At 40.7% G+C, this 22,827-nt stretch overlaps 1 protein-coding gene across 5 annotated transcripts in view; it reads right to left on the bottom strand.

The window, feature by feature from the left end:
- The window catches only part of LOC147312090 (partitioning defective 3 homolog B-like), a 219,468-nt gene that overhangs the window by 182,116 nt on the left and 14,525 nt on the right, over nucleotides 1-22,827 (bottom strand). The window lies entirely within an intron of this gene.

Genomic DNA, 22,827 nt, shown 5'->3' on the forward strand with positions numbered 1-22,827 from the left:
ATGATCTGACTAGTTGATTAATCGCAAAAATAATCGGTGACTAGTCGACTATCAAAGTACTCGTTTGTGGAAGGCCTAAAATGTATATGACCAAAAATGAGGAAAAACCACAACAGAGCCCCGCTCCTTTCTCTCCACAGCAGGCTACACACAAAGTTAAATTTAACCAGCATTTTTCTGCAGTTTTTGTGTTTTTAGATGAGATAAATTAACATCAGGGTCTTTATTCTTATATGCAGAAAGATCAAAAAGGGGAAAAAAAGCTGACTCCCAAAGAATCTCAATACAAAACAAAGGACTTTGGTATTTTCTATCCAGAACACCTTTTTTATAGACCTTGGTTTGCACATGGAGCTATGGTCTTGTTGAAGAAAATGTGTAATGATGTCAAAGCTGAAGCGCTGTGCATACAGCCTTAAAAAGTTGTCAATCTTTAAATCAATGCCAAGGTTTAGTTCACAGCACCTTCAGCCTCTGACGGCTCATTTATCCAGCTGTCTTTCCTTCATCCTCTCCTCCCCCAGCATCTTATCTCATTCAGTCGGATCTCCACATACAATGAATGTATGAGAGGCTTTTGAAGTAGGATTTGCTGGATGTGTGAGATGTGAGTGATTAGGCTACACACACATGTGTGTGCATCACATTTTTGCACACGCACACACACACGCACACACACACGCACACACACACACACACACACACACACACACAGTGTTTTGGTGGTTGTTCTCTAAGGGATTTGTAGGTCAAAACTCTAAGAGGTAATCACTGGAAGCTGACAGCCCTGAACCGTGATCTGTGCCGTGCGCACGTATATTGATGCAGATACACACAGAAAAAACACACAAGAATTACAGAGTAGATCTAAACCTGCTTGTACACATTTTAGCCATCTCTATGGAAGCCCATTTCCGCCACTAAATAAAAACAAAAAAGCTAGTATCCATAACTCGAAATTTCGAGTTAATAAGTCAAAATTTTGAGAAAAGTAACTCAAAATTTCGAGTTAGCTCTGCCAATCAAAAATATACGTGAATGAGGTCGCTTTCTTGTTACCCGGAAGCATATGGCGCAGAGGAACACGCACTCAAAAACGGATCCCAACAAATTGGCACTTTCGCGAGTACGTTTGCTGATAGTAACACCATGTGATTCAGCTAATAACACAGGGATTTCATCATTTGTGAAGCCAGGCTGAAAACACTCAGCAATCTGTGCATTCACGACTGGATGTAATACTGGTAGCTTAGCTGTAGCATTTATAGCTGAGGGCTTCAGCTTCCGGGTAACGAGGAAATTCATTCCTGACGAATTACTGATTCGCTGCCAATCAGTAATCTACGTCATTCACGTAGATTACTGATTGGCAGCGCTAACTCGAAATTTCGAGTTACTTTTCTCGAAATTTTGAGTTATGGATCCTTTTTTTTTTTTTTTTTTTTTTTTTTTTTTTTTTTGTGGCGGAAACGGGCTTCCATACATCTCAAAGTGGAAAATGAGATGTAATGATTTATGTTAATGATGCTTTCTTCAAACATATACAAACTGACAGACTGCTCGTATTCTTTTATTTTGTACATTTCAAACACAAACGACTTTAACTTTGTTAAACTTGTTAAAAACCCCTTTGACGTGTTTTGCTGGAGGGTTGCTATATCGTACTATATAATGTAGGACTGATGGTGTGGTCCTTCATATGTCTGTCATTGCTTTCATCAGTTCCAGTCAACATTTCACATGAATGACATAAAGGTTATTTGACCCACCCTAAAGCAGAATGAAAGAGCGTCCCTATTGGTCCAGCTGTGACAATCAAACTATCACAAAATGTTTTACATGGATTGTTTTTGGTAATTTTTTCTGGGTGTCGTTGATGATGCTGAACAACAACAGCAAACAATCGAATGAATATCAAATCATCACATATTGTCAAAATAATCATCTCTGACAGCCGGCAGAGACAAAAACAATGATACGCTGATTAGCTGTAATTCTAACAATGTTGGTCATATATGTACATTATTTTTCTCTGGAGGATTTGCTACTTTTGACTGATAGAAAGTAGTAAACACCACATCAATTTGTACCATCTTTTTTTAAGCTATTAAACTGTGATGTATGTGAAACTGGGAGTGTATTGCATGTAAAACAATATGGAGTTACATATAAATATGCTGCCTGTATCTAACAGGCCAGAGCGAAACTGATGATACTGATGACATGAGCTGAAGTGCTTCACAGTTATCGCTGTTAGACCATGAGCATTAACTCAAGTGCACCTGTTCATTGTTGCAAAACTGCGACCAGTTTGAAGACTAGTAAAAGACTTGCAGGAGTATTTGTATATATTAGTGCATTATTGTAAATCTGTAACATATTGTATTGTTTACACAGTTTAGTCTGTTACTGTTACTGTCTTGGAGCAACTGTAACCCACATCATTTTCTTAGGGAGTAATAAAGTATTCTGAGTCTGATTCTGAAGACAACGCCATCCCATTCAATGTTTTAACTCCTTTCAATAGTTTTTTGTTTTGCCAAACCACAGAGACGGACAAACAAGTAGTCAAGATAATCCTGGGTCAACTGCTCTTCAACCAATCGACAGGTTGGCTCAGCAGGAGTTTGATGGGACCAAAGTCTAATGTTACTCCTAATGTTATTCGTGTGAAACAAATATAAATACACAGCAAAAGGTAAACTGTCTAAGCATAGCATAATCCGGGCTCATGTAAAATCAGTAATGCAACCAACAAACTAAAATGCAATTTCTGATACAGTCACACTCAAAGCTTCACGTACCAAAGTCAGCTGACCATATATACGTGATATACCTGTGCTGGTTATTGAGCTGACAGTCACACTGCTGCAAAGTTTCTCTTTGTCCACTTTAGCATCGTGCACTTATGTTTTCTATACTGCACATAGAAAAATAACTTTACATGTTGACTCTTAATAAAACAACTGTGCAATACTGTCATGATCCTGGGTCCTTTTGACCCAGCGTTTTGTGATTTTGGCTCTGTTCTTCCTCTGGTTATTGTTTATTCGGTTCTGCCCATGTATTCCTGTGTTAAGTCCGCGTTTCTTAGTCCGTGTCCTTGTATGTGTAAGTTCCTGTTTTATTGTGAAGGTCTCTGTCTTATGTCAGTGTGTTCTGTTTACGTTTCCCCTGCCTCGTCAGCTGTTATGTCTTCCAGGTGTGTTCCCCTCCTGTTTCTCATCCCCTGATTCCTGGCGTATGTATTTATAGTGTGTGTGCTACCTCGTCCTCGTTGCTGGTCCGTCTGTGTTATTTGGTGTTTTCGTGTGTGTGAATCTCCTGCTGTCATCCTGTGAATTCTCCCTGCAAGTTGCTTTCTCTCGTGTTCAGGTTTGGTGTTTAGGTTTTAGTTTTTCCAGTGTAGTTTATGTCTAAGTTCAGTTTTTCGCCACACTCTCTCCTTTTGTTTGTTATCACTCGAGTTGTGTGTCAATAAAGCCCTCTCACTTCACTGCATATCCGCATCTTGGGTCCTTTGTTAAATTCACACGGCTTGCCCCGGCAACCCGTGACAAATACAGTGTTAATAAAAATCATTAACTCGATTGGTACCACAACAGTGATTTTATGCAAAGTCCAGCTCTGTCTTCTCTTCCCATGCGGAGCTAATCCACGATAAGAAAAGAAAGATTGAAGTTTGAAGGTTTGTTTAAAGGTTTAAAGCTAGACTTCTTTGTATACACACGATAAAAACCCAGCTTCATCTGCTATCAATTTGCTGTCAAGGACATTTGCTAATAATCCAGCACTCAAGAGCAATTTATGCTAAACTTAACAAAGATATTTTGCTTCCTTTAAAATAGTTTTCCAGTGTTTCTCTCAACTCGACAAAGGTTTTAGAAAATTTCCTTGTTAAAAGCTTTAGACTCCCAACAAAGGCACCCCATGTAGAACCTCACCGTTTACAAGACCTTACTCGCAGTGGCCAAGTTCACAAAGCAGCGATTTGTTCATTTTTCCCATTGGATTGTGGTTCTATTGGATGCATCTGACAGTGTGAGATACAGCGTCGGGCACAATTTTAGCAGCAAGCACAGGTTGCAAATATGTGTGACCAGTCTCATAGCAACAGCATGCAAGATGACCAGATCTTCTCTGCAGCATCTGCTCAGTGCCGTCAGCCAAAAATAAAGATGTTCCATGTCATCATTCTTTATTTAAAAATATTCAACATTATCTCGTGCTTGGCAACAGAGCTGGGATTAACTACAAGAAGCTGGTCCAATAGGCTAGATCTTCAAGAAAGCAGAGGTGGGGGACTGTGCATTAGATGTTTTTGACTCTGAAATTAATACTTCAACGTACTTATCTGAACAAGGAATGTAAAACAACTAATGAGCACGAAAATTCAATTAATTTCAACTTGCAAAAGCCGAGAAAAAGTCGGCGTTAATACCTCTGACCTCTCATAAGCTTTGGATATGTTTCTCATGCTGATGACAGTTACTCCTTTATTTCCTTCTGCCGCTGCTCCATCATCCTGTCTTACCTCCACCTACTTGAGGTGAGTGACGAAAATTATGTGCCGCCTACTCAGGGAGCTGATGATGTGTGTGTCAGTGTGCACGTGTGTGCATGAATGCATGTGAGCGTGTGAGAGGTTAGGGTATTAAATGAGCCTGTTAACATCACTCAAACATTCAGGGACAGGTTCGCTCTTCATAAAGCTCTCACCACCCGGTATATTACTCTCTCAACGTATTTAAATCTTTCTGTGAACTGCTGTTAGCTCTGCAGATCTGTGTGTGTGTGTGTGTGTGTGTGTGTGTGTGTGTGTGTGTGTGTGTGTGTGTGTGTGTGTGTGTGTGTGTGTGTGTGTGTGTGTGTGTGTGAGATCACAACACCTCACACTGACTGCTTTTCCTTCTAAAAGGGCTGACGTGATAGGTGGTCCTTCCAACATCTCTGTGATTGAGGTGACGAGTGGAGCTCATAGAGAACACAGTGATTACATTAGTCCTCTAAACAGATCATATTGTCTGTGCATAAGACCACAAATCAAATCCATCTCAACACTGAAGGAAGTGTAGGGAGAGCTGGATAGTAGTGATCCATAACATGGATCCGATCACGTGATTAGGTAACTTTAACAAGCCCAGATTACATTTGAAAGGATCAAAGTATATAATAAGCTACATTATAGAGCAAAGGATTAATTTGATTTTATTTATGTTGCTTCTGTAAAATATGCCAATTCGTGACTATACAGTTATTGTACTACAGCACTGTTTTATATTTGATTTGACCAAATGTAAATAATAAAAGGAATTATTAATCTTTTTTAATTCAAAAGCAAACAATATTTATTATTAAAGTAGTCTAAAACCTGTCTAGGAGTATCCAATTTAGTCCAGCCCGGTGTGCAGGTACACCTTGAGCCTGACATCTCACAGGTAGATTAAAAACATTATCTTTAAACAGCCCTAAGGCGTGGATGGCTGCGAACTGAACCTTTTAATTTATTAGCTCAAGCAGCAAATTATGCTGTCTGCACTGTTGTGCTCTAACCACAGTGAACAAATTGAGACTGACAGGTACACTCCGTGTAAGAGATTTTTAAACTGTACTGTGCAAAAGACTTGTGTCACCCATTATTTCTTTATATTCTGCTGAGAAAATTGGGTAGCAATTTGTTGAGACTGGTAAAAGCGTACATGGAAATATAGAGCATAATCCAAAAACAGAGTTTGCACAATTATAAAAAGCCTGAGAGTTCATTTTTGTTCTTCACTGCAGCCTAGCTGCCTTTTGTTCAGTCCTCTATCAAGATGATCCCACAGCTGCTTCTCAGGAGTCAGAGTGGGTCAGACCTCCAGTCCAGACTCTGGGGAGGCCAATCCATGACTGATGTGTTCCATGGTGTGTTTTTCTATCGAGGCATGTTTTTGTTACATTGGTGGTGTTTGGGATCATTGACACAGCCTCCACCATGTTTCACAGATGGCTGCAGACTCCCTTCCGCTGAGACCATTTCTGATGAGGCTTCAGTGAATCAACTGAAGCAAGTGATGCAGATCCTCTCAGGTCCTGAGTCAGCTCTCGGTTTATTTCAGATACAGTTCATCTCAGCGTTTGTAAGGACACACTTCATGTCAAGTTTTAAACCAGGGCTGCCCAATCCCAGTCCTCAAGAGCTACTATCCTGCAGCTTTTAGATGCATCCCTACTCCAACACAGCTGAATCAAATGGTTTGATTACCTCTTCAGCATGCCATCATGTTTGGCAAAGGCCTGATAACAAGCCATTCATTTGATTCAGGTGTGTGGGAACAAGGATGCATCTAAAAGCTGCAGGACGGTAGCTCTCGAGGACCGGGATTGGGCACCCCTGTTTTAAACCAACAGGCATTTGGCGCACAAACGGCCATCAAACTGCGTTATCGTTGGTATTTTTGGTAGATTCGACTACAGAAATGGAAACAAGCTTTTTTTTTTTTTTGAGGAAGGCTTTTCGTAAGAAAGAGCCTAAAGGCACAAGTTAAAACTGGTTCTTTGCCAAGTTTGTTACATGTAGACACAACACTGGTTCATCCCTTCTTTTAGATGCCTTTATATGCTTCAGTGATATAAGCCAGTGTTACGTGGTCAGGTAAAAGGAGTGGACTGAAGATAAGTGAAAAAATTAAAGATTAAACCCACCAAACCTATTTATTCATTTAGTCTTAAAATTCAACATTTAAATGCTTCTAATAAAAATTCACTGGCATGTCTATTCCTTAATACGTTCAAGCCAAAGGAAAAACATTAACTATTAGACAAGCAGTTTGATTTAATAACTAAAGCGTATGGAAAATAGCATAAGATGCCCTGCATGTCCTTAAGTCAAAGCAGTGAGCAGAGGCGAGAGAAGGCAGAGTGCCGTCTTGAGATCAGACGATGCAGCTTTTCTTATTTATTCGGTCATTTAGCCAGTCCATCTCTCAGAAACCCACATTCAGGCACTTCATTAAGATAATTCATCATCACAATGAATCCATAATGAGGTAGACTTCATAACACACACAATTTGATGCCGTACCATGTGCCCGTCTATTGTAGGCGGGTCCCAGGTGTGGCTGTGTTTTGTTAATTAAGAGCCGAGGTCCATGAAGACTTCAGGCTTCATTGTTTATTCTCATAATAATTGAACCCTCTGCCTTGTTTCATTTCAATCGCTCTGTTAATGCTTTCACCATCACTTAAAATCAACCCTCCATACCCTGCCGATAAGATGCCCCCTGCTGTCACCTCATGCCCACCTCACACACGGTTACCATTAACCCCACATTTGTCTTTATTTCACTTTCTCCTCCACAGTTCTTTAATTACCAGCCTCCCTCTGCCTCCCTTTTATTCACTTCTAACAATTAACCCCTTTCTCCTCCTTCAGCCGTCTGCTTCTCATTCATATGCTCTTACAAATTGGACCTATCTGTCTCACTGTCACTCTCCTAATCCCCTCTTTCTAGCTGTCTATTTCTCGTCCTCCTTCCCACTAGTCTCGCTCTATTTTTCCGTCTCTCTCAAATACCATTACTCAATTAACCCCCTTGGTTCCTGGCTAAGGGTCAACATATGTATCAGGCCTGGATCCAATCTGTGCCTCTGACAAATGAAGGGTCCACACACACATACATGCTAGCACACTAAGGTGTGACTTAAAAATGATTGGATTCATTAGAGGAAAGAAAGAGGTAAGGGGCGAAGGGAAGGGAGTGAGAGGAAAGGGAGGGGACCAAAGCTCCATAAATACTGCTAGAAAAATCAGGACAGGGTAAAGAATAATAAGCATTAGAGAAATAACAGAGATAAAATCTGTATCATCGAGACCACACCATATATTGACAGGTAGTGTTGGGCAGAGTAAGAGTGAAAGAGAAAAATGATGAGGACAAATTGTGGAGAGGCTGAAAAGCAGCACAAAGAGCTGGGAAAAAGTAGACATGTGAGAGGAAGCATGTAGGTTCATTATAAGGAAATCCAACTGTCCAACTCCTCTTTATCCTGTCATAATGAGCAACCTCTCAATGTAACAGAGAGATAATGATACATGAGCCAAGCCTGAGTGACCTTTAGCTGGGAAAATTTCCATTAATTGGGAAAAATTGAGGCCAGCAGTTTATTGTAATGTTTAAAGCTATTGTAGTAGACTCTGGAGTTTATTTTAATTACTTTGCAATTTATTTTCATCCTTTTATCTCATTTTCCAACTGTTGTAAAGAGCAAATTTAAGCTAAAATCACTGCAAAGAAAGTGCAGAATCAACAGCACACACAAGTATTTGCAAGAGTATTAACCTCTCAAGTACTGCAAACAGGGCCTGGCTTTAAATCACACAACACAGTCACATGGCTATTGTACTATTTTACCCATTGATTTGTAACTGCAACGGTTGTGTTTGAACTGGACGGCACCGTCGAGTAAAGTGTTTGATCCGGCCTCTCGTGTGCACACGTGTGCGTTTGTACACATTCACACACACACCCACAGACACAACGATAAGAATGCATACATTTAGCAGATGGCTGGTGGTTAAGAGAGTGTGAATGATAAAATCTGCCCACTATTCCGTTGACTTGTCCATTATTCCACTCCACTGCTTTTGAAAAGTGTGTGCGCGCGTGTGTGTATATATACGCATTAGTATGTCTGCGTGCGGAGCCTTCGGCGTGCATGTGTATCTGTGTCTCAGTGAAACGATCTAATCGCGTCACTCTTGTCGTAAATGAGCAATATTAAAATTAAACCATTAAATTAAAACATTAAAACAGCCATTTAATTTTTTGTCTGCTCTGCTTTTATTGTTTCTGCCCATCGTGTGTGACAGGCTGTAAGCAATCAAACTAATGAGGCATTACAGACCATTTCAAAACAAGTGATATTGTATTACCCATCTGTGCATTTGATCAAGTGAAGCAAGATGTGCTTGTGACATATGAAGCAGTGCAATGTCAAAGATTTTTTTAGTCATTAGTGCTCTTGATGTGTGTGTGTGTGTGTGTGTGTGTGTGTGTGTGTGTGTGTGTGTGTGTGTGTGTGTGTGTGTGTGTGTGTGTCTGTGTCTCATTCTAACAGATGCTTTGCTGAGACCACAGACAAAGTTTATAATAAAAACATGCTTCAGGCAGCACTGATCACAGTTATTAACATTTGTTTAAATCAAAAGACGCCTGATCTACACTCCGATTATTGGCTACGATTTATTTCCTGGGTACATCTTTGGTATCACACAGTTCAAGACTTTTTGTTTTTAATGTGGATCCATGTTTTTCCCCATCTCAGCGTGGGCCTCTGACATCTGTCTGACTCACAGCTGATTAACACGCTTCAGTTCATGTTGTTGCCAACTTTGCAACTTTGTTACTAAAGAATCTGACTTTTCATACCTCTGTCCATTTTTTTTCATTTGTGTTTTTATATTTTTGGTCACCAGCGCAGGTACGTGTGGCTGCTCTCTCGCCGCGGGCACGCTCAGTGAGCAGCATCACCTGATTTTTGCACATGTGCAACACAGAAACTCTGCACGAAGAAGGGGAAAAATAAAGAAAGTTTCTTTCAGTCTGATTGATCATTCTAAAATGAATTTTTCTCATGCAGCCCTGGGGTTATATCCTCAGGACCCCTGAAAATGACTGCCTTTAATTAAACCGAAAGGCACCTGCCCTTCTCGAGTCATTTAGCCCCCACCAGCCCAAGCTTCTAATATTTTATGTTGATTACAACCAGAGCTCCCGAGCACAGAACACACTGTGTGGGCTGTTACCTGATGAAGACTGAAGCATGAGTGGTGGATATTATGTCTGGCCGGCTGATGGGAAGAAACGGCATTAAGCAGTCAGACTTTGAGACATACAGATGGGCTTCAAATGGTAGTTAATAAAGAAACTACACGTGCATCGGGCCAAAGTTTAATGCAGTTCCATCCAACTGTCAAAACTCATTAGAATTAGCAAATAGTGAGGAAGTGTCCGAGTCTGAGGAAGTGAAATATTGAGGATTCTTAGGTAACGTTATCGGCATATTGCAGTCCAACTAAAAAATAATTAGAAACAAAAATGACTAGACAAAAAAACCGAGTTATACACACAACATCCACTATGCACAGAAAAGAGCAATAAAAACGGAGCAAAATGCATCTGTAGCGGTGCAAAACAACACAATTTACCCAGAGACAAATGTTCCTTCATTCCTTTTTACAAATCTCAGTGTAATGAGACTGGTGACCTAAACTTGACCAGTCTTGGTCCTTCAGATTTACTCGACAGTAACGATCACTTTTTCTCTGAGCGTCTCAAAAGCATCAGAAACGAGAAGTTGTAACAGATTCTAAAACAAAAGTGTGGGACTCCTCCCCGAGGGAAGCAGCTGGGTCTCTGTGTGGCGCCGTGCTGGATGATTATTCTAACAAACTGGTGCAAAGGGCTGAAAGACTGGTGACAGACAGGTGGACGGGCTGGCCACTTCCTGTTATGCGTCTCCCGTGTTACATGCACGCCACGTTGTGATTTTGTTAGTAGCAGCATGTTTGAAGGATGTTGCTCAAGGCATTTGTGCTCATAGGTGATTGTAATTATAATCGTGCCGCTGCAGAACCAGAAGATCTGCGCTGTACTTCTTCTGTACGCTTCCATGAAAACATCTACCATCTCCAACTACAGCATCGACTCTCCATAACGTGATCATTTTTTATTCAGTCTGCAGTTTACGCAGTGCCCTTGTATAGTATATCAGAACATTAAAACTCTAATTGCTAAACTTAAGTTCTTGATACAAATGAGTCAATTAAGATCAAAATGTGCGTTTAGCGGCTACGAGACAGAAATTATAGCGCGAGGCTGCTGTACACACACACAAAAGTAATTTGGCCGAGCTAATGTATGTGCTGCATTATTTACAGATTGATTGCAGTCATCATTGATTGTGTGGACTCATAATAGCATTTACAGTGGGGCTGGAATATAATCGTTTAGACGTTCATCATTAGAAATCATTTAGTCTAACTTTCAAAAGGCAATTAGCTGTGGGGCTCCTTAATGCTGAGCGTGGTTCAAAAAGTTCACAAGCAGTTGTGTTTCTCCTCACATCAGGAAACTCCAGGTTATCTATCGCATCATACATCTGTGTGTCTCTGCAGCCTGCAGTGAGTAATGGGCCGAGCCATCTCTGAGGTAGACCAGCAGAAAGGATAAATAATTGTAGGCGATCTGGATAATCAGATGGACTCAGAGGTTTATGTTTAATAGCTGTTGTTATTATTTGTAATTTACATTTACAAAGATCTGTACGTAGAAAACCATTTCAGGTTTGACTTTCTTCTTCATTAACCCGTCACCAGCTTTCCCACTGCTGCACACGCCTCCCCCTCTTTTCCCTTTCCCCTCCTCCTTTTCCCCCTTCTCGTCAGCTTAGCTCTTTCATTTTGAGGAAGAAAACACAAGCCAGTTAGAATAAGGCAATTATGACCCTGCTGGAAAGGTTATTATGCATAATGCCCTGTAATCCTCCTCTACAGTTTTCATCAGAAACGACATGAACATTAAGACCTTGCAGTATATACGTGCTGACAGAAATGGCTTCCAGCCCCATTTTCTGAAATCACAGACAAAGCCACAGTTAAAGCATTGATTGGTAAAGATGATGTAGTTGCAATGTGATTATTCATAGCTGCTTGTGCTGCTGTGACAAGATAATGAAGACAATAGACACCAGACAGTCTGGCAGCATTTGCCTGGAATCGTGTCGTTAAGGTAGTTTTGTGAATTTCTCTTTGCGTGTCGTGTTGGTCGACGTGTCAACATTAATTAAACCGTGACCCCGATCAAAACAGACTTGAGAGGGATTAAAAAAATGTGCAGTGTGATATGACACAGTGAGAAGCGGTTATTTGTGTGGGCGGACGCTGACGCAGTCCAGACAGCCTTTTAATCCCATACACCGCAACAAAAACTTGATGCTTAAAACAAGCAGACAGACGTGCAACAAACCTCATTGTTCACATTGCACCTCTGTCTTCAGCTTAATGATCCCATTATTATTGTGTTAGGCACTAATTAATGATGATTTTTGTAACTATGCCAGCAGCAGGAAGTCTTGCAGGAATTGTTTCTCCACTAACTTTTAATTTGAATTTATTGAAGAATTAATTCCCCATTTCTGTGATTTATTTGTTCTGGTTTTAAGACCAGTTTTACTTTTTAGGATATTCAGCATCTGGGTTTCAAGGGTCACCTCTCTGTGCCCTTCTCTAAAAAGCCTCCATTTACAGCAGAGAGATATTGCTCATCAGATTTGGTCTGCGAGTGGCTGCTCTGTTATCTCGAGCCAGCAGGGCTGCCGGGCTTGACCCCAGGTCGTCTAATGAAAGCCTTTTCTACTCAACAAATGTGTTTCACATTGACATTTGCTTTGATTATAGATTGGTTAGATGTTCTTAACTAGTGAAAACACATTTCTAATATATCTGGTAAAGGTATCTGTACTGGTACCTAGGGCTGGGCCATATTATACCGTTCACGGTAATACCGGTATAATGTTAGGCAACGATAGGAAAATGAAATATCGCGATAGAATGGGAGTAAAACGCGCATGCGCAGTGCCTTTGTTTTCATACGCACATGGCCGATTGTTGAGTGAAACAGATGAACCAGAATTGGTTTGTAAAAATGGTGCAACTTCAGTGATGTGGAACTGGTTTGGTGTTTGTCCGTCAGATACACAACAAAGCACATTTTTTTGCAGAACATGCAAGCGGCCGTTGTTATTGTCATATTTGTCGGACTGAGATGCTCTTAAATCTGGGAGTAATCTGGGTCCTAAACTCCGTATGCTTCAGGTCAAACAACACTGCAGCATCACTGAGAAACTGTCTAAATTCTTTCATCTTTAATAAAACGATCAGCATTGCTGCTTTACCAGGTGTAACTATAAAGTTTAACTTCCAGGCATCCATGAAAACAAAAGTTATTACATTTAACGGAGTTAGAAGTTAGCAGGAAGCTAGCGGAAGTTAGCTCGCTAGTTTCGCTAGTTACCTAAGCATGATATAGCATGTTCTGACTGAGAGATTTCTGAAAAAAATCAAACGTACAGCTCTGCTATCACTTCCAACATAAATGAAGACAGGAAACTAAACAGCAGTGACGTTTGTAGGGTTACTGAAGTTGGGCTAGCTGGTATATAATGATGTGCTACGTGATCGCTAGCGACACAGCTATGTTAGCATAACATAAACAGTGAAGCTGGAGGACGAACACTAACACTTTTCCACTTATAAAAGTTAACGTGAAGGTTCTTCATGGTTAGAGACAAATGCAATCGCATGGCAGGATGCTGTAAACGGACCAAACTTCAGTCAGGAGAACAACTGAGATAATCCATCCACAATATGAGATTAGTCATTAATATACTGCAACAACATGGGAATAGAGCCGCTGCCAGAGAATTCAACATTAATGAATCAATGGTACAGAAGTGGAGGAAGCAAGAAGAATGAGTTTAATAAAGTTTGATTTATCTGACTGCTTTGTTTCGCTTAATGTGCCTTATAATCCCGTGCACCTTATGGTGCGAAAAATACGTACTGCACACTGCAGTTTAATGTTGCAAAGCACCTCTTTTTAACTTCAGTGGATATTATACATGGTTATGCTCAGGATATGTCAGCCCATTTCTACTGGAAATGCCTTTTGGTTAAACTTTCAGCAAGGAATTTGCATTTGCACTGTTACATTTTTATAAAGCTTTAATGTACATAAAAACCAGCTTCTTGTTTAAGTGAAAATAAATGGAAGGTTGTCTTTTTGCGCTAGTAATGTTGTGGAGTTGTATTTTGTCTCGCATCAATTATATCGTCGGTTATATCGTTATCGCAAATTTTCAAATATATATCGTGATAAATATTTTTGGCCATATCGCCCTGCTCTACTGGTACCACACCTAGCATCTCACAAATGATCTTGGATATGTGGAATATCATTAGACCTACTGAACTGGATGAAGTGTTAAAGCTAAAGTGGACCTTTCTTCTATCACTTCCAGCCCATCCTAATCATATTTATCAACACATCTGTGAGGAAAGCCGAGTTCAAATATATTTCTCTGTCCAAGTCTGATGTCAGCTTTCGAAGGTTAAGTGAATGAACTAAAAGGCCAACTACACACACAAAAACAGTGCTTAAGCAACCTTTGCCCCCTCAGCCCCCCACATAAACTGGCTGCTGGTGAGAATAATATTGACCTTCCTCTAAAGAAAGCATTGCCGATTATTGCTTTCAGACGCTGCACAAGTGTCATTTACTGGGCACCATTTTTATGTTTTTTTACAGCCTAATCATTTAAAGTCCTCAGGAAATAACACAGTTTATTCTGAAAAATTTAATTATCTTTCTAGCTATACTAAATCAGTATATATAAAATACAACAGAAAAGAGGTTTAGCATGATGAAGCCAAGTGAATCCTTAGCCTGTATCCGCTCCTCTCATTTCTATGTGCTAACATGAGATGGATACTTTTATACAACATGACCTTCAAACAATGAATGCAACTTGTTTACAGGTCTAAGTCTTTGTCATCCAGCATGACGACACTGTAGCGCCAAACTGGAAAGCAAGCCTCCAGCTTTAACTGACTCCAGCTGGTCCACATCGTGGTACAACGTAGGGCTGGGCGATATGGCCTAAAATCCATATCGCGATATAATTTGAAGCATGTGCGGTAAATATATATATATCGCGATATATTCTTTTCTTCTGTATAACGTATTTTCCGCACTATAAGGCGCACTTAAAATCCTTTAATTTTCTCAAAAATCGAGTGTGCCTTATGTATGAATTCTGGTTGTGCTTACTGACCTCAAACCGATTTTGGAGTGCAGAAATCTGTTAAAGTGAAGCGCCTTGAGGCGACTTTTGTTGTGATTTGGCGCTATATAAATAAAATTGAATTGAATTGAATTGTTAAAAAATGTTTTGATGGATTGTCAGAGCATTATGGCTGCTTCAGGTCCCAAAGTCAAACGAACACTGAGAGTTAAAAACGGTCTAAATTCTTTCATCTTTAATAAGATGATCAGCGTTGCTGCTTTAGCAGGTGTAACAATTAAGTTTAACATCCAGGCATCCATGAAAACAGAATTTATTAAATTTAACGGAGTTAGAAGTTAACAGGAAGTTAGCTCGCTAGTTTCCACCTAAACATGACATACCATGTTCTGACTGAGAGATTTTTGAAACTAATTCAAACGTACAGGTCTGTTATCACTTCCAACATAAATGAAGACAGAAAACTAAACAGCAGTGGTGTTTGCAGGGTTACTAAAGTTGGACTACCTGGTATATAATGTTGTGCTACGTGATCGCTAGCGACACAGCTATGTTAGCATAACATTAGCACAGTGAAGCTGGAGGATGAACGCCAACTTTTTTCCACTCGATAAAAGTTAACGTGACGGATTCTGGTGGTCAGGGACAAATGCAATCGCATAGCAGGATGCTACACGGGCCAAACTTCAGTCAGGAGAACAACTGAGATCATTCATCTACAATATGAGGTTAGTCATTAATATACTGCAACAACATGGGAACAAAGCCACAAATAAATAAATTTTGGAGGGGGTGGGAGAACTGTGTGTGCATTAGTGATCTGTGGGTGGAAAGGGGAGAAGGGGGGTGGTAAATAAAGTAAAAAAAAAATGATGGGGCCACAAGGAGCTGATATTAGGCAGAAGTGGCACTTTGCCTTTTGCCTTTGTGGCTCTTTGCTTAGGCTGCTGCCCCCGCGACCCGGCCCCGGACAAAGCGGATGAGGATGGATGGATGGATGGAACATGGGAACAGAGCAGCTGCGAGAGAATTCAACATTAATGAATCAATGTTACGGAAGTGGAGGAAGCGCAGTTTTTGGCTTTCCCCATATTTCAAAAGTGCTTCATCTCTTTGCTATGACTGTCGCCCGCCATAATTTGCAGATGATAATGGTTGTAGCCGCTGCAATGCTTTCGATCAAAACAGGCGCAGCTTGATGACATCATCAACATGCGCTATCGCGATAGAGCGGTATAGTCAAAATCTCTATCGTTGGCCAAATTTATATCATTTCTATCGTATATCGTTTATATTGCCCACCCCTAGTATAACGGTTCATCTAGAAGTGCTAAATACAGATTAATGCCAGGCTGTGTCCATATGTCTTTAGGTTGTGTGCATATTTGCTCTTCTTAGTCCTTCAAAAGGTTATACGAGTCATAAAATGTCCTTCCTGTCCACTATAGATGACTCAGATGTCATTTTCTTTATGCAGCCAGACATTCACCATTATATAGTGATCACTGGTGAGTTGTCTTGTGTGAGCATTGACAGGTGTATCCCCCAGTCCTTGAGAAGGGTGGAATGGCCATAAACCTCTTCTTTCCTTAGGACCTCAGATATCAAATATAACTCTCAGTCTGGCTGCTGGTTGATGAGGCTACGGCCTCATTGGTAAATTGCAGTACGCTGACACATATATCAGTCTACACTGACAGTCAACATATATTAACCGAGCGCCCTTCATATATGTGCATATGTTATGAACGCGAGCAGTCGATTTATCAGCTTGCAAAATTATACGACATGCTGTGTTATAACATCTGCAGATATTTAGAGTGCTAGTCGTCTATGTAATAAATATCCTCCTTTCTGTTTTGATAGGGTAAAAGGGTACACGCTCATGAGGGGGTTTGAATGGGGATCCATTACAAAAGACACAATAATAAGCATGACAGGATGTGTGTTTCAGGGTGTGGGGAGTGGTTTCTCTGATCTTAAATCTTATTTGTCAGGGAAGCTAAATGTAGAGTCTGTGTGCATTCACCACGTGTACGTGACATTAATGTCCCAGAACAAACATCAATATCATATGAGGCAACAGTGTTTCTCCCCCATCCATCCATTACCAGCTAACCTTTTAAACACACCCTAGGCCATGTAAGACTGTTTCTGCATACCTCCGAGATGGAAAAAATACATTAGGAATTACACTTCCAGCAACATAGAAAATGCTGATGGGAATCCATATTTTCTGCTTACTTTTCATTTCCTTTGGCACAAAGCTGTGAGTGTGCTTGAAAAACAACGTGCAGGGGAGGCATTAGGGTAATGGAGAAAAAAGGCTGGAGTGAGAGGGTGTTGGATGGGGGACTAAAGGTGCATTTACCAACAATGCACAACAGCCCACATCATTTATTTTATCTGGTATAGTATAATTTTCCTAAGAGGTGGATCCTGGGGGAGCGCCGTGTAAACGAGACTGTTCCCTATCAAGCTGTAGAATAATGAAAAAATACAGCAGTAAAATATTTTCTATGTTAATGCAAAGATAACGTGTCATCTGTATCCAAACACAGCAGCAGCATTAACTTGTAGGCTGAGTTTCCTTTTCTAAATTAGACAGACTCTATATTCTTCCTACAATGTTTCGTATACGGTGTTTGTTTTGTCATAAAACTGTGATGGTTCACTACACCTAATTAAGCCAGGTGAATACCGTCAGGCGTTTTATTTCCAGATACCTGGATTGGGAGGAAAATAATGCTAAATGAATTACACTCAGTTGCAGCATGCTAGCAGACTGAGCCTTAAAAGCTGGACAGATGTGCCAACTTTAAATTTTAGTGTTTTTTTTAACTCAGCTTCTATTTTACATAAAAATCCTGTGAGACTAACAGGATCCAAAGTCCTCACAGAGAGAAACTTTTTTTCTTGAATGTGAGGTTCGAGTGACAGTCCCACAAGCCAAACAAGCTCAACTCCTTCAGTTCCCAGCTCCCTTCACCTCTTCTGTCCACTTCCTGGTTCAGAGATTTCTGTGGCCGCATGGTGGTTGGTGTCTAACGTGGCAGTAAAGTGTAGAACACTTTCAAAGCTGAGCTGGATGTGGAAATTAAAGATCTCACAAACTGGGGCCTCCAAACATACACACGCCACAAGTTTGGGTACGCCAGGTCTGTCCAGCATCCAGGACGCTGGAGCCCACAGTAAAGGCACCTTCAAACACCCCACCCTGAGACTCCAAACAGGCAGGATCCATTTAACCATTTAACCGTCACTCAGCACGTGAGCACAAGCGACAGCCAGGACTTGTTCCCTAACCTACAGCTGCAGAGAAGGAACCTTTTCATCTGCTGGGAACACCCCAACATCTCACTGGGCCAAGCGCAGAGTGGTGCAGAGTCCAGGCTCTCTCTGCGAGACTGGTTTCAGGTCAAAGGCTGTGCGCTGAGGCGAGCCCGACCACATCTAGAGAGTTCCTCTTGACCACAAACACTCGCTCAGGCTCCTTTCTCACCACAGAGGTGACGCTCCATAATCCTACAGCCAGATTCATCAACCCCTGACGCCATCACTGCGGCGGAGGCGTTTGCGATCACGATACGGTGGCAATTTGCGGAGGGAAACAGTATCTGAGTAGATTTCAGCCACTTTTTTAAAACTGTACTCCTGACCTCTTTCTTCAGCGGACCTCAAATATCTTTTATTTTCTTTGTGGTTTTAAACCTAAAGCCAGGCAGTCTGAGTCTGCCTACAGTAAAACACTCATCTGGGATTAGGAGCCATTTATTCATCTCAGCTCAGTAATACTATGACAGCCTTGCTTCAGAATCCAATGAATATCTCACACTTTCATTTCATATGCAATCTCTGGTGCTCAGGAGTGTGTATCGCCGAGTATGATTCTGTACAGTTTATTTGTTTGTGTGTCTGTGTGTATGTGCCTTTTGGGGGCATTAGTGTTTTGCAATGTTTTCATCCCAGCTCTGAAATATATATATTTTCTAGAAATCGCGCAAATTAATACTTTACGTTTCGATGCGTTTCGCTGTCGTATTTGATGCCCTAAAATATGTCTTTGGCAGTTTGACTGCATTCGAAGTCTGTTACCTACAAGCGTCGCTATCCTATTTGAGCGAATATGAGAGAAGAGAGCATCGAGGGAAAAGCTGAATAAAAATACAGCAGTCGTCAGATGTATTGTGCATCTTTAGGGACCGCCGTCACCAAGACATTCATTTACTTTCAGTCATTAAAAGTCCAGCTCTGACACAGAAACCTGCTCGACTCGCTCCAACTTGCTATTCAAATGATTAAACACTTATCTAATCATTTCCCTTCCACTCACATTTTGATATCAAACATTAACTCAATGCTTCTCTCTAACTGCAGAATGAAAGACAACACTGAAACTGCTGTAACCCTGAGCTCTCTCAGGAAACAGAATTCAAAGATCTTAATGTTACAAGTCAACGCAAAAAGGCTAAACACGTGAAAGAAAAAAATCTAAACAAAACAAAAAATGCCAAATAATTCAGTCTCGGGCGCTAAAGTCCAGACAAAATCAAAGACACACCATCACAACTGTTTCTAACGTAGAGGAACTAATCTTCGCAGAAACTCTACACTGTGACACCGGCACATTAAGCATCACAAACAAGCAGCCAAAAGCAGGACCAGTGCATGATGCTCTGCAAATCTCACCAAAACCATGGCAACAGGCTCTCAGAACAATAATCTTCTCGGTCAGTTGCTGCTTTCCGGACTCTTTTATTGCTCCTGTCATTGAGTCATGCGGCCGTGCGCTGCGGCTCTGTGTGTCATGTAACTGCACAGTTTTCACACAAGAGCTCATCACGACGTTTCACTCAGCGTGGAGGAACAATCCAGGCCTTATGAAATTCTAAAATGTCATGTGTGAATATCAATTCTTAGCAACAGACACAGTCACAAGTAGGGCTGGGCCATATTATACCGTTCACGGTAATACCGGTATAATGTTAGGCAACGATAGGAAAATGAAATATCGCGATAGAATGGGAGTAAAACGCGCATGCGCAGTGCCTTTGTTTTCATACGCACATGGCCGATTGTTGAGTGAAACAGATGAACCAGAATTGGTTTGTAAAAATGGTGCAACTTCAGTGATGTGGAACTGGTTTGGTGTTTGTCCGTCAGATACACAACAAAGCACATTTTTTTGCAGAACATGCAAGCGGCCGTCGTTATTGTCATATTTGTCGGACTAAGATGCTCTTAAATCTGGGAGTAATCTGGGTCCTAAACTCCGTATGCTTCAGGTCAAACAACACTGCAGCATCACTGAGAGTTAAAAACTGTCTAAATTCTTTCATCTTTAATAAAACGATCAGCATTGCTGCTTTACCAGGTGTAACTATAAAGTTTAACTTCCAGGCATCCATGAAAACAAAAGTTATTACATTTAACGGAGTTAGAAGTTAGCAGGAAGCTAGCGGAAGTTAGCTCGCTAGTTTCGCTAGTTACCTAAGCATGATATAGCATGTTCTGACGGAGAGATTTCTGAAAAAAATCAAACGTACAGCTCTGCTATCACTTCCAACATAAATGAAGACGGGAAACTAAACAGCAGTGACGTTTGTAGGGTTACTGAAGTTGGGCTAGCTGGTATATAATGATGTGCTACGTGATCGCTAGCGACACAGCTATGTTAGCATAGCATAAACAGTGAAGCTGGAGGACGAACACTAACACTTTTCCACTTATAAAAGTTAACGTGAAGGTTCCTCATGGTTAGAGACAAATGCAATCGCATGGCAGGATGCTGTAAACGGACCAAACTTCAGTCAGGAGAACAACTGAGATAATCCATCCACAATACGAGGTTAGTCATTAATATACTGCAACAACATGGGAATAGAGCAGCTGCCAGAGAATTCAACATTAATGAATCAATGGTACAGAAGTGGAGGAAGCAAGAAGAATGAGTTTAATAAAGTTTGATTTATCTGACTGCTTTGTTTCGCTTAATGTGCCTTATAATCCCGTGCACCTTATGGTGCGAAAAATACGTACTGCACACTGCAGTTTAATGTTGCAAAGCACCTCTTTTTAACTTCAGTGGATATTATACATGGTTATGCTCAGGATATGTCAGCCCATTTCTACTGGAAATGCCTTTTGGTTAAACTTTCAGCAAGGAATTTGCATTTGCACTGTTACATTTTTATAAAGCTTTAATGTACATAAAAACCAGCTTCTTGTTTAAGTGAAAATAAATGGAAGGTTGTCTTTTTGCGCTAGTAATGTTGTGGAGTTGTATTTTGTCTCGCATCAATTATATCGTCGGTTATATCGTTATCGCAAATTTTCAAATATATATCGTGATAAATATTTTTGGCCATATCGCCCTGCTCTAGTCACAAGTAACATTTCTTCAGGTCAGTCTTGGGCCACTTCATGCACGTAACCATGCACCAAAGCTGTCGGCATGCACACTGACCAATCAAGCCAAAAACCTTTAGCTAGATTCTCAAAAACAAAACTATCCTTTTAAATGTAAAATAAGTGATTATTTTGACATGAACAGAGGCACAAAGGCCCGAGTCTTAACAAACAGCAGTTCTTCCCACAGATTCTTACAGCCTCGAGAGAAATTGCTAACTACAGCAACTTTGTTCTTAATTAGTTCAGTGAATTTCCAACAAATCCTGCAGTATTTATACGTGCTTAAAGGCATACAGTATGATCCAAGGACAGGGAAACACACTGTATCTGTACAATTTCTAGCCAGCAGGTTCTTCAACTTTTTTAGCAGTGACCTAAATGAAAAATTCAGTTATCCATAGGACACAAGCTCATTAAAACATGTTGACACTGTTTTAATGTGCGGAGCCACCAAGAGAAGGGCTCCGGATTCATTTAAGGCTCCGAGCAATCATCAAACAGCCCTTACTCTAGGGGATGGGACTGATCACATTGTATAATGCCAGATCTTTTAAAAAAGTATGAAAAACTTCAGTTTCCAAAGGGGTTAAATGACAAATGACATTCTTCAGGGGAAAAATAAGAATAAACAGGAATATATGGATTACGTTTGCCTCAAGTCTCCAAACGTGAATTACTAATGATGCTGCCTGACGCTGAAGGCGAGTTAAAACCTTTACCTCTGAGTTTTGCTTAAGAGGCATTATTGTATCAAGGGAGTGGCTTATATGCCACTGCAGCTCAATACTCTGCACACACATATAATGGCACACAATATACCAGACAAAGATCTCTACTTCAGCCTTTGTAACACTTTTGAGCAGACACACAGTATCATGTGCTCACTTCTCTGCGTAATCAGCATGAAACTGTTGTATCAACTGCAGTCAGCATTCTTTTACTTGCTTTTGCATTTGGCACACGCTCGCTCTCCATGTGAGCTAGCATCAAACCAAAGAGCGAAGAGAAATACACGGGACTGTCATGCACTGTTGCACTGCGCAAACCAAAGTGTGTCCTATAGCTTTAGGGATACAGACGGTCGACCCAAAGGCAGGTTGGACAATGACACCTCTGTACATTTCCAAAAAACAAATTGCGGTGCAGACTTTCAGGTATAAAAGTATTAACTGTTTTGAAACTGCTCGTTTCAGAGGGTTAAAAGTGATTCGACAGCTTACTGATGCAGTTTTATGGTGAGGCCAGATTACCACAACTAAGGTGGATGATGATTTCAGAAGGCTTCCTTTATGAAAGAAAAAGCCTTTACCGACCTCTAACCAAGTCAAGAATACTCTCAATGAGGTGGCAGTCTGTATTCAAGAGGCACCTTCATGAATGGAAATAGAGACAGTTTAACACAAAGTGCAAACCACTGGTTACACACAACAACAAGAAAGCCAGACTTTGGCAGAAAACATTTAAAACCAGCCTGTGCAATCCTGCAAAATCGTTTGTTATGGCCTGCCAGTGCAACTGTGCCACTAGTGTTATTAATGTTTGACTGCTGATAGACACAGCTGATCGCACAGC

Source organism: Aulonocara sp. 'chitande type north' Nkhata Bay, linkage group LG16 (assembly GCF_057382095.1).
Source record: "Aulonocara sp. 'chitande type north' Nkhata Bay isolate Kocher_YH1m ecotype deep benthic linkage group LG16, A_spYH_male_GT1.1, whole genome shotgun sequence".
Taxonomy (NCBI): domain Eukaryota; kingdom Metazoa; phylum Chordata; class Actinopteri; order Cichliformes; family Cichlidae; genus Aulonocara; species Aulonocara sp. 'chitande type north' Nkhata Bay.